Genomic DNA, 13,092 nt, shown 5'->3' on the forward strand with positions numbered 1-13,092 from the left:
AATAATGGTCAGCTAACTTCTTTAGTATTCATTACAGGAAAGACATTTACAGAACTTGTTCATGCAGTCAGTTGATCATACAGTCAGACAAATACCCATTAGGTTTAATGTGCCGGGCCACTTAAATTAAGTTCTGTGAACATTTTCTATGAAAAACAAAATTCCATTTTGTTCTGATATTATATCTTAAGACACACCCAGGGTTCCGTAGGCACACTGTGCCAGTTATGCTAGGTTGTGCACACAGGCAATGCAAGAGGCAGGAGCCTGTCTCAGAGGCTCTCACGATCAAAGCATTAAAAATGTGAAAGTGGGTCAGAGACACTGAACGCTGTAATTAGCCTATTCTAGGAACCTCGCTTAGGTGCTGTAAGCATTTCCTGCTGTCTGTGCAGATCCTAGGAAACGAGTCCCGACCCAAGTTGTTTGTCACCCCCTTCTGTTTCAGATGTCAAAGTAGCTGCTGTAGCTGAAATTAGGCATCTATTGCACCTGTACCTGACTCTGAATGGGGCTTTAGCAGTAGAGAGAGAAAATAGGATTAATCTCACCTTGCTTTAGACATATACACTGTAGAGTGTTACCCACCAGAGAGGCAACCTCCTCTCCTTTCAGTCAGTGAAGAGATTCAGCATCTTTAGGGCACATCATGATGAAACAGGTGCCTAAAGCAGACCAGACAATACTCTCCTAGAAAGTTCTCATTTCTTTCTTTTTACTATAAAGGGAGTCTGGGTGTTGATGCCTGTATGGGGATGTCCTCTTTTCATTAGGTGAACACTGTGCTGTTGCAGGGCTGTATCTAGACCTGGTTTGTTCCCTGACAGCAGATGCATTTTGCCTTTGTTCCTTAGAGCTGACTGATTTTTATAACGAGGTGACTGCTCACAAGACCTGGAGCAGCTAAATACAGCTCTTAAATGGACTAAAGCTTCTCTGCTTGCTAACAAAACCTGAAAAAAAAAAAAAAGACACAAAGAAACAGGCTAGAAATATGGAACAAAAAGTAAACAAATAAGTGTCAGAAAAAATGCTAGTTGGCATCATATAATGTGGGGAAAATAATTTAAGTACAGGCATTACAATGATGGTGGACATATAATTTGTCAATTTGATATTATCAGCAAATAAAGCCAGGCAGAATTGCAGTTAAAGACCAAAGAGGTAATTGAAGCTCTTTGTAGCTCTTAGAGACTTTGCTGTAACTGCACTGGGCATATTGCTTTAAGTTCTAACTACTGGAAATTAGAAGGCTTCAGGAGAGCAATAAAAATGATTAGGGGCCTGAAATTACTGACCAAGGAAGAAAAGATGAGGTAGATTAAAGCACATCCTTGAAAAGATGAAATGATGAGCTAATTGCTCCATGAAGGGCTCCACATGTGGTTTTCCACACCACCCAGAGCTTCAAAGGACCACAGTGTAGGTGAAAGCCAGTTCTGATATGTTAGTTAGTAATGTAAAAATCCATTTTAATCCAGAAACACAAGCTTTATTCATTTCTGATGCCTTCTGACCCTGAAATACTGCTTTTATAACCGCAAACCCAAGAGCTGGAAAAATCTCTTTGAATTTCTTCCTTCAGACTCTTCTTTTCCAAATACTCAGTGCTTTTCTCTTAGGACAGAAACTCAGATCACATTGGTGAAACCCAATGCTTTTAAAATCTTTATGCAATACTGGCACAAATGGTTATTCTCTCTTCAAGGGCCCTTGGGCAAACTTCCTGTGTATGTCAATAGAAATTCAGTGAATAGATTAAAGTGAAAATATTTTCCCGAGCAAAGAAACTTTTTTCACAACACCAAATTTGTCACTGCTCTATTTTGAGGTTTAATTGCCACCTAAAGCATTTGGCTGCCAATAAAAGTCAAAGAATTCATCTGTAAATATTTCACCAGTGCCAGTGGCAAAAGCCTCTAAAAATATGCAGTAGAGGACAAAAGACTCAGGCTGAACATCAGACTTATGTCTGAAAATGCCTGCCACCAAGAGAATTAATTTCCTTATTGTTGGTATTGTCCTGACCAACCTGCAGTGAATCAATCAACAGAAAGTGCATAGGACTCGGTATTGTCATCTTGCACGCTTGCTCCACCATGGCAGAAAAATGCACTGAGAAACATGCTATTTTTCTGGAGGGTGAGAACAGTAGGGACGAGAGCTTGAAACTAGCTATGAACTCTTTGAAGCAGGAATCATTATTCACAAGAGCTAGCTGCTATAAATAAACCAAACCACATCAAAGACGCTGAGATTATGTAAGGTTCCTAACGTACGTTTTCCAGAACACACAGGATTGGGACTGACCAGACCTGAGTGAGCTCAGGCTGCTCTTAATGATCCCATGGTGTTTAATGATGATGCAGCAAAAAGAAAGAAATTAGGATCCGGTTTGCTGACGTGGTGAATCCTGCCTTTGACTTCAATCCAATTCAGACAAACTCTTTTGCATGTACTTGTGCCACTGTGGAGTTACAGAATTTAAGGTAGAGTCATTTTGCAGAGTAAGCATATGGTTTAGTGCTCTCTGAAATAGAGATGCTTTCCTAGAACAAGATTAAAATTGGAATGAGAACATACTAAGACTGAAAAAAAATCATTGTGACAAAATAATCCAATCTTCTCTCTACCAGATGTCATAAGATACCACCCATGGGATCCTGCATCACATGCATACATCTGTGGAGAACTGGAACATAATATACTTCTTGATTTAAAGATCTGCTCTGATGATGGAGCTCTGGCCCAGAGTTTGCCATGCCAGTGATTAGTTATGCCGTCAGAGCATTTAAAAGTGCCTTAGTTCAGCTGTTGTTCATCACTCTGATTATTAGAAAAAGAAAGTGTAGCAAAAACACAGTGCCTTTTAGGGACAAATGCGTAGGTTAAGAGGAATTCCTTGAACACAGAGCCCATTAACCTATCCTTCTCTCCCATTTTCTCTCTGGTCACACCTTTTAAAATCATTAACTCATTAGACCTGGGTCTGTTCCTCTTATTTCAGATATAAATCAGCCAGCATGGTTGGGCAGTTATGTTAATAATAGTTGACATTAAAATCCAAGGCTCAGTGCTATAGCTCCAAATCAGGAAAGCACCTGAGGAGAGCAATGATATGAAAGAACATTAATTAATGGGGTAGTGGAAGTCTGCTGAGCTCCCAGTAACAGCTACCAAATATTTGACAGCTTTACTCTAAATGTGATCCACATTGTGCTCGATCCACGTCTGCTGTGTGGAAAGCACAGGCTGCCAAGCTTCTCCCAGGTAGTTAAAATTCAATATTGTTCAATAAATTTGAAATGTGAAGTCAGATCAAAGAATCTAATGCTACCCAAGGAGTGTGCTACAAGATCTGCATGCTAAGTGCCTGCTGGTTCTCACAACCTGTCAGCTGGATAGCTTCTACCTGTGCACGCACCCACAAAAGCCAGGGAGTCATTAAGGAGACTGGCAGAGGGATAATTCTCTACTGGATCATTCATTCGTTCTCCAGTGGTGACAAATTTGCAGGTTGTATCAGGAGATCAGCTGTCTTCTGCCGTATCCAGTGATGGGCTTACAGGCAGCGGTCAAAAAAGCAGCACATCACCGCAGTTCAGCATCTTTAAAATGACACCTGCCCTGCAGTCCTGTGGCACTGAATAACAATGAATTCCAGTGGAGGACAAATAACAAAGAGTCTTTGTGTTAATGTCACCCCTGAGCTGACTGTTCTGCACTGTGTGTACTCAATGGACCTGCTCCTATTCCTTCTTTGGAGACATCAGCAGAGAACCCGTCTCATTTTTCTCTTTAGAAGAAGACGTGGTGAAATCCTGGCGCCTGTGAAGCCAATGGAGACTTTGCCAGGATGCCCTGCAAGGCCTTGGGGCTGGGCGAAACAATGACCCGATTCTATCAGCTGTGTCTTTGTAGGTGCACTTCAGAAAGAGATTGTCTTATACAAGTGTACCAGGTATCAAAGGGTCTCTGCCGACGTCAATGGTGTTTGAAAAGCGACCTTTACCACCGCATCAGCCAAAAATGGTCTGGGTGACTCACGTGGTGCTTTGGGAAACCACAACAACTAATTTTTAAGATGACAAAGCAAGTCAGACTCAGAGGTAACCTCTCCCCCTTCGTGTGCGCCCAGAAACTGGAATAATATATATAAAAATCTAGTTTCGCTAGATTAACATTTCTTTTTTATCTTCACACATGGAAGAAATTTTTAAACTGATTGTGATATAAAGAATGTCGGTTACTGAGATGTTAGTTTATGTGACACTCAGTTCTATCTCATCTCTTCTGTTCCTTTCCTGTCCTGTCCTTTCTTTTTTCTTCAGTTGCTCACTGGATTTCTCCTTTGATTCTTTCCCTGTTCCTTTTTAAATTCTCCCCAAAATAAAGACTGAACACCAAAGGTCCAAGTTCTAATTCAATGTTTAAAATCACCACAATGACAAGAAAATGTTCTGTGAATACATTAGAAATATAAAGATGGAAAGGAGAATACATAGCTGCCTACTATTTAATGAGAATAATAAAAAAAGGAGTTGCTGTAGAGAAGACTGAAAATAATTGCCATCTTTGCTTCACTTTTCTCCTCCAAAAAGATTACTTATGTCTAGATACATGACAAAATTAATTTTAACAAAGAGATTGAAATGCAAATGCGATCAGGGAGTGAATGAAAAGTCAACCGTTATTTATATAAAATAGATGTGTTCAGCTCAGCAGGGCATGATAAAATTCAGAGGATTTCAGGATCCAGCCAAGGCAGCTCTGAATTGCTGGCGATTATCTCTGAGGACTCAGCAAGGGCTCTGGGGTCCCAGAGGACTGGGGAAGAGTACGCATTTTATCAGGGATTTCTAGATCAGATGGTTTAACTCTGTTACACAGGTAGGTACCAGCAAATATTATTAAATAATCAATTTCTGCAGGTTTGTCGAATAGGAAAAAGGTGTTTAAAAAACAGTGAGTATATGTATGTCAAGAACAAATTGGGCCAAGCTACTTTAATTTCCTTTTTTTTTTTTTTTTTTTTTTGAAAGAGAATTGGAGAATTGTGTAGAAGCAGGAGATGAGGTCTCTTTAGTAAATTACGGATCCAGCTTTAGTGAAGTTATTGATGGTTTTCCAGTCAACAGTCTCACATAAACTAGGAGAATATAGTTTAGATCTCTGACAGCCAACATCCACCTGCACAGGGGTAGAGCAGAATAAATAACAGTCTGTGTTAGTTTGTTCTTCATATTTCTCACTTCCTGTGCAGAGGGTCCTAGCTTAGAGACTGGGGTCTATATGGTACCAGTAGGTGCAAACATTGGTTGAGGGACCACAGGGGAAGAGTGGATTTTCACGGTGAAAGAGGGGTTCAACAGGACCCAATCTGGGTTCCTGTGCTGGTCATTATTTCTTGGGTGATGTTGATGATTAGGAGACAATATGATTAAGACAGCTGAAGAGATCTCTGGATGGGAGTGTAAGCTCTTGGTAGGAGATCAGCCTTGAAAAGAGTCTTGATGGACTGGAGAGACTATATGAAAACAGATGATAATTGGTGAAAGTCAGCAGCCAAGTGCTGTACTTTTTGAAGAAAAATAGACAAAGTGGCAATGCTTGTATTATTGAAACAGCTATTAAAAAGAATATGGAGAGTATAGTTGATAAATTAAATCTGAGTTAAAATTGGATGGTGTTGCAAAGTTAACAAATATCCTTATGAGAGGTATTGAGCAAGGTTTTGTGGATAAGACAGATGAGTTCTAAAATAAAATAAAAAGATACATTAATAACAAAAGAATCCAGATTAAATCACCAGAAATAAGTGAAGTTTGAAAAGTCTGGAGAAAGTACTTTTTGATTTAGAAAAGAGAAGTTAAAGTCATGGTCATGGTATGCACAACATTGTGATGAGGCCTGTGAGAATGTCATTATTTGGGCTTCTGGTAGGATAGGAAGAAATCAGCTTACTTAAATCCATTCAATCAGCTAGGAAAAGGCAAATTCCATATTAGGAAAATGTTTCAAAATACAAAAGCTGCAAAGCACAGACATTGTGCAGATTCTGTGGGATCTTCTTCACTGCCAATTTCTAAAAAGAGTGGGACAAAAAATTTTCAGAGACAGTCTGGATATTTACCTGTCCTTAGGGTAAAATGATCTATTGCCATTTCTTCCGGTCGTATAATTCCATGTGTGCCTGATCAAACAATGAAATGAATCTACATATCCATGGTACCTGCATGCAGGATGGGCTGATGCATGAAAGAGGATGGAATGACTACAGTGCAACACCAGGAAGGAATTGGCTGCTCCCTGGCTTGCAGGGATAAGAATGATAGTGCCTCAGGTCTTGAGACTTTTTAGATGTGACTTGTACAGTGCAGCTGGTCCTGTCTCTGTAAATACTCCATTAAAGCTGTTGGGCTGGGACTGAAAAAAACATGAAGTAATTTGAAGTAAGCCTTAAAAGAATAAAGAAAGTGGGAGAAAGCAGGGGAGAAGAGAGGAGGAAAACTGACCTTGTGGTTATGAGCTCGCAGTCATGAGAGGCCCAAAAGGAGATGTGATATCCATGTTTCTCCATGATGGTAATTCATAAGTTAGTAAATAACTAATTAAGATAATGAAGTAAAATGCACCCAATCTTTTCTTATAGCTACAGTGTTCTCCCTGGTACCCACCTTTACTCAGCACCCACACCTAACCTAACCCACACCTATCGGGAGTTCCTGATCCTTTGCACATCTTGGCTCTCTGCACCTCATTTTGCAGAACGGCCAAAAAAAGCTTGGAAAAACTTTTCAAATATATGTCTATGCTAACAACAAAGGAACAAATGCTGTAGCCATCTCCTGAGTCCAGCATTCTAAGCTAATGAGGTGTAGTGTTAGGGTTCTGAACTACGAGGACCCCTTTAAAGACCATCATTTCATCCCATCTAAGGTCTTGGGATGGGGGTGTCATAAGCAAGTATATAAAGTTGTGAAGGCCTTAAGTCACTTGTCACATGATGGTCTAGAACAGAATGTGGATCACCTTACATCAAGGTTTAGCACTGGTTTTACATTTTAATCTGTGGTGAAATAGACCACATCTGGATTTTTATAATGACTTTCCATTCTAGTGCAGCGTCAGTGAATATCCTTCATTACTGAGCTCTATTGACCTAAACATATTAAAATGCTTTTTCTATTTCATTAACTAGAAAGGTATTATTGAAGTTTTACTGTCTCTTTCCTTGAAAGACTTATGTTTCAAGGCCATTTTTGAAAGCAATTTTTAATCCACTGCATTCCATTCTTGCATATTTTTTTCTTTCTCTAATGAATACTAATGCTGGCAAAGAATGCAAGGCTTGACCCAGAAATAAATTTATGCAAAACCAGCTTGTACACTCTTCCTTTAAATCTAAGGGGACAATAGTCAAAGTCACTTCACTTCTATTTTCACTATGCAGATTAATTCATGTTCACAAAGTGCTCTGAAAATTTTGGCTGGTAGTTCTTATGAAAGTGCTAATATTATGAAGGTTTTTTTTTTTTTTTTTTTTCCTCTGGGCTGTTTCAGTAAACATCAGGAGGGAAACCCACTGAAATTAGTGGCTAGCTTGCTGGCATTCTGGGATAGCTGATTATTACTGGAGATAATTGGGCAGAAGGGTTGGATGAATTTTAAATACTTTCATTTTTTGATCATTACTGACATGACTGATACAGCCATAATAAAGGTTTGAGAGGCTGGAGCATACCTGAGTGGCTCATGTATGCCAATGTCTCACATAGGTAGTGCTTGGGATGGAGCTATCAATCTTCACCTAACATTTTGGGGTGTTATGGAATAACTTATAAAATCCTTGTCATGTTCATCTTTTCCTATCCACAAACACTTCACAAAGGGCCAAACAATGTTTTTGCTAGTTCCAGGGGACTGGAGTTTAGATGTATTGCTAGGTTATCATTGTTGGGTCAAAGGAGAAAGGACATTCCACCCTGATGCTTCCATTCCTCAGCATTTATTAGGGAGACTTAGTGTGAGAGATTGGAGGAGCTGGGATGTTGCTAGTGTCTGTCTTTACTTAGGGAGTCACTTGTTCCTTTCTCCAACCCATAGTCAGTTTTCAGGTGTACTATACACTATACTATACTACATACTTATAAAATCTGTTTAAGCAGTAGTGTCCAGCTCTTGAAATGGTTAGCTCCAAAGACCACCCGGGCTGTGGAGAAGTGGTGGAAAACAACATCTCCTTGGCCTCTCAGTAAAGCAAGACTGATACAAGCAGCTCTGTGAAAACAAACAAACAAACAAAAAGCTTCAGTGCATAACAAAGCTGAAGAAAAACATCACTGGTTTGAACAGAGGATTACCTAATTTATCAAATTTCACAAATCTCTTGTGTACCAGACCTTGTGCACTAGGTTATGGGATTTGGCCACCAAGCTGGGTTTTGTGATGCTTGGCCTGGGCTGCCTTCTAGTGGTATATGTTTGTCCAACCTCTGTGGTTTTCTTCAGCCAGGGACTTTGACCCTTGTCACTAGGATATCTGTGTTGTTATGTTGTCTGTTTTTTATTTAAACTGTCCAACAAGCCACACAGTACTTGCATACAGCTGGTCAGAAACCACCCATGAAGCTACAAGATTGCATGCTAATGTACGAAGACTATCAGCTCTGATTTCTCTTACTCATTGTCCATTTCATTGTGTTGTGCTGCAGATCAGCTAATGAATTCACAGTTTATTCCCACACAATGCAAATTACACTTTTGGTATGTGCCCAATGGTACAACGGTTCTTACCATTGTTTCAAAAAGCACATAACAAGATCAGTTGAATTCCAGGTACTCTGTATCTGCTAGGCCCTAAATTGTGGGTAAAGGCCTGTCCCAGCTGGTCTTCTCAAATTTTATCTTCATACCCAAAAGCTGTGCAACCAACTTCCCTGTTTGAAGAGTTCCCCTGATGAATAGGTTTGCTCATTGCCATGACTCATTCTTGTTGCCAGGGTTTCTTTTAACTCAGCTTTCCATTTTTGTGGCACATCAGCAGCTGTGACATAGGTCTGGGCCCCCCTCCTCACTGTGTTGAAGCAGCACATCCTGCATGGTCCCCATCCCAGGAAGAGAAGAACCTGGGAGGTCTGGTGAAGGCAGTGGCTGGGAAGTCCTGGCCGTGGTGCCATGTTTGCCCAATCTGAAGGCAAACATGAGGCAGAAGACAATCATGGGCCACATGTTCAGTATTTGAGGCTCTGCAGGTCTGTTGTAAATGTGTATGCATTTGCAGTACCAGCGTTATTGCACCTGCAATGATTGTTGCCTGGTCTAAGTGACCCGATGAAGCTCATCTCCTTTTTCTGAACTTATGCTCTGACATAAGATATGGCCTCTTCCCACAAACTTTGCTTCCCCCTATGTACTTATTTACACAACTACTTTTCTATTTATAACCCTAAGTGCTGTACGGCTAAGAAGCCTTACAGGCATTTCTGGCTCATATTTTCCTTGGATGTAAGAGTGGTCTCCGTCATGTAGTATCTCCAGGAAGCTCTGTCATGTGTAATGTGCAGCAAAGACAAAGATCATTCTATTATTACTGTTTATCATCAAGATATAGACATTATAAAAGTATTAAAGTATCAGCTTTAAACTGGCCCAGTGATTGTTTTATCACAGTAAAACAGCAGTAGGGGACAAGAGACTGCAAGGAAGGAAACCATTGGAAAAAATGACAGAATAACTACATATTTTTTTATATAAAGAAAAATGGATTCAGACTTGACAGTGTGCTGTTTATTAAGCAGTATCATTATTATTTTTTTTTTTTTTCATTTATTTCAAATGCTGAGAAACCTCTAAATTGGTGGCAATGAATGGAAGTTTTCTGGCATGCAGCACTACTGAGTTCAAAAAGAACAAATGTGATCAAGCCCAGTAAAACCTATTCCCTGCTTCATTGTATGCAGCCTCTCTTGTGTATTTATTTAACTTCCCTCTAGTGACACAAGACAGAAATGATGAGATGTGAGGCTGCCTGGTAGTCTTCTTGCAAAAACGTCACATTTTGACCCATTTCAGCAACAATGATATCTTCAAAACAGATCTTTGGCTTAATACAATCCTTGCTTTCAAGGTAGGCCAAGGTTCTAACAACAATGCTTAAAACCTGTATGGTGAATTATCTCCAAGCCTTGAAAGTACTTTGAAATGAAAGGTTCTTAATATTAGTAAATCTGTTTTCAGATGGGGACAATGAAGCAAAAGTGAAATAAATTTCTTTGGTAAGCAAGTCAGTGGCAGAGCCAGGAATAAAACTTATTAGCATTACAATTTGACAGATCTTAACCAACATTAAAGTATAAAACTCCTGAAAAGGGAATTTAATTCAGTAGAGCTCTGATATTTTACAATAGTTCAAGAGAAAAGAAGAGAAAGGCACTCATACAGAAGCATTTATTCACAATTTGAAGTTAGCGAACAGCTGGTTAAATAATATCTCTGGTGTCTGTTTGAGTTGTTGCAAACTTATTAAAGCTTAACCATTCCTGAATCTCAGCAAATTAATAAATAGCTGTGCTGGAGTAGCTTGGCCATGATCTGATGGGTATGGGCTGCCCTCAGGCAGAACAGACAGCCAGAAGACTTTTGGCTGCTGCTATAAATAACGAATATTATTGCAAGATGTTCTCTGTGTTGTTTATGCATGAACGCAATACTGTTAGGGTAGCAGTCCCACTCTGAGACAGTCTTCTATAATGCATGGGTATCAAGTGATACCACCCCAAATGCCTGTGAACGTACTGGTGTGCACTACAGCGTTGGAAAAGGAGCTAAAGTATTAGCTTTCACCTGCAAAGTTAAGGTGGTGGCCTTTTTTATGGGATCAGCATCCAGGCAGTATAGCCTACTGAGAAATGAGAACTTCTAGTGTGAAATTAAATATTTCCCAGGTGAGGAGTTAGAGCTGAGAGCCTTCAGCCCTGAAACAGCTTCCTCTTTCCTCCTAAACAGTATGAAATGGCAGGTCCTTTAGAGACAGAGTTTTCTCCCTGACAGTTTAAAAGCTACATTTAACTAGCAATTGATGGGTACTTTCATCCTTGCTGCCCATCCCCAGCCAAGAAATTGCTGGAAAAAAACGAGGAATTGGCTTGAGGCTACCCCCTGCCAAGCCTGTGGCAAAGGAACAGAGTGACAGAAGGGCATGGTTAGGATGTCCCCATGCAAAGCCACTAATTTTTGGGCTCTAGGCTATACAAATATTTGCCAAAGGCAGCAGTAATTTTTGCAAATGCCTGGAGCAGGCAGTGAGAGAAGGCCTGGCTATATGAGGGGGACTGACTGCCACGGAAAAAGGTCTCTGGGGGGACTATCTTGGTGCACCTTTCCCACTCTGTTTTATCCTCTCTCTGCACTGCTGTGGCTAGCAATTAGGCCACAACATCCTGATGGCTTTTGGAGATGGAAAGGGGTTGCTGTTTCCAAATCTAAACCTTGCTAAACCGAGCCACTTCTATGCTACCTCATGCATATCCCCAGGGGAAGGTGGCAATGCAGCATTCCACAGGCACGCACAATATTCAAGGCTGAAACTGTGCTGTCCGGCCACTGGCTCAGCCCATATTACATCCCAAGGGGCTAGCACGATACCACAGACTTATGGTGTTTGGACACTTCGTGTTTAATTTTGGTATTAAGCAGTATTTAACAAACCCTACCAGAAGTTAACAAACATGGTTCAGTCCCTTAAGTCCATAAAACAGGTTCAGTCAAGGCAAGCTATTTCTTAAAAGGGCTGTTCTGGCTGTTTCAGAGGAAGGTTTAGCTCTGAGGTGGTCACCTGAAAGTCCCTCTCCTCCACCGTCTGTCCCCTGATCTCTAATAGCCAAATTGTTTCAAATCCTTAAACAGAGGTTAATTGGCTCTGCCAAATACTCTCACTTTAGTCAGGTTGGGACAGCCTGGATAACAAGACTGCACTTGTGTACATTATGATCTTGATGGGTCCCAGGACTTGACAACTTGCTCTATTACACAGAAAACAGCTTAATTGCATGTGGTGTATGAAAACCCATTTTTGAACTTTCAGTGTTTAATGTCAGTGAATGCCTCCTTGTTCTTGAAGAAGAACTGGCAGAACAAGAACCCTGCTTGCTGCTTCGGATGGCACATTATTTTTATTTCTCACCAGGAATGAGTTTACCAGGGACAGACTGGCTCTAGAGAGTAACTGGCTCCCTTTTGGCAGCAGCAGCTGGTGCCGCACCTCATCCTGGGTCTGCTGATAAGCCTGCAGCGTAGCCAGACAGGTACCTCCCCTGCCAAGCCTGGGGCTCCTGCAGGTTAACAGTCCCTGTCCTTGAGCATCTCTTCAGATTAGGTTTTGACATATATCCAAAAAGACAAACTGCTAAGAGAAGCCAATGTTCCCAAACCCCTGCTTGGGCACAAGGCAGCAGGGATGAGCAGCAAATCATGGCCTGATTTGGGCAAGCTGATGGAGAGGAATATGAGCCCCTGGTGAGAGCCTGCACCCTGCTGTCATCCCTGGTTCACCTGCATGGGCTCTGTGCATGGTGGCCTCGTGGCTGTGCATCTGCAGCAGCCTTGGGAAAACAGCTGGGACATGACCCTTGTTACAAGGGGAAAGAAGAGGAGAACTCATGGTTGCGTTTCATCATGGGGGAGGGGGGGAAGTGTTTCTTTATAAGGAGCCTCAGTTGGCCTCAGCCTGCCCTGTATTTACTAACTACAAAGGTCTGTTTGTCTCTCTCTCTCTCTTTTTTTTTTTTTTTTTTCAGTGCTTAGGAAAGCTGACTGACTGTCACCAAAAATGCTCTAAAAATATCCAGGCAGATCTCTGGACTGCTCAGGGAGGCCGTGAATACCCTGCAGGAGATGACTGACCAGACTCTGGTCCCAGCAGATCCCCAGTCGGGGCTGCCAAGCCTTGCCTCCCTCATTGCTTGCAGCATGCTCGCTGTTCAGATGTGCTAGTCAAAAATACGGAGCACTAACTTCTCCTTCAGCTAGGTGGGAGGAGGTGAAAGGAATAAATAAATTTCTCAGCCCATTTCTCTCCTTTAGGCAAACTTTT

The sequence above is a fragment of the Anser cygnoides genome, chromosome 2, assembly GCF_040182565.1.
Source record: "Anser cygnoides isolate HZ-2024a breed goose chromosome 2, Taihu_goose_T2T_genome, whole genome shotgun sequence".
Lineage (NCBI taxonomy): Eukaryota > Metazoa > Chordata > Aves > Anseriformes > Anatidae > Anser > Anser cygnoides.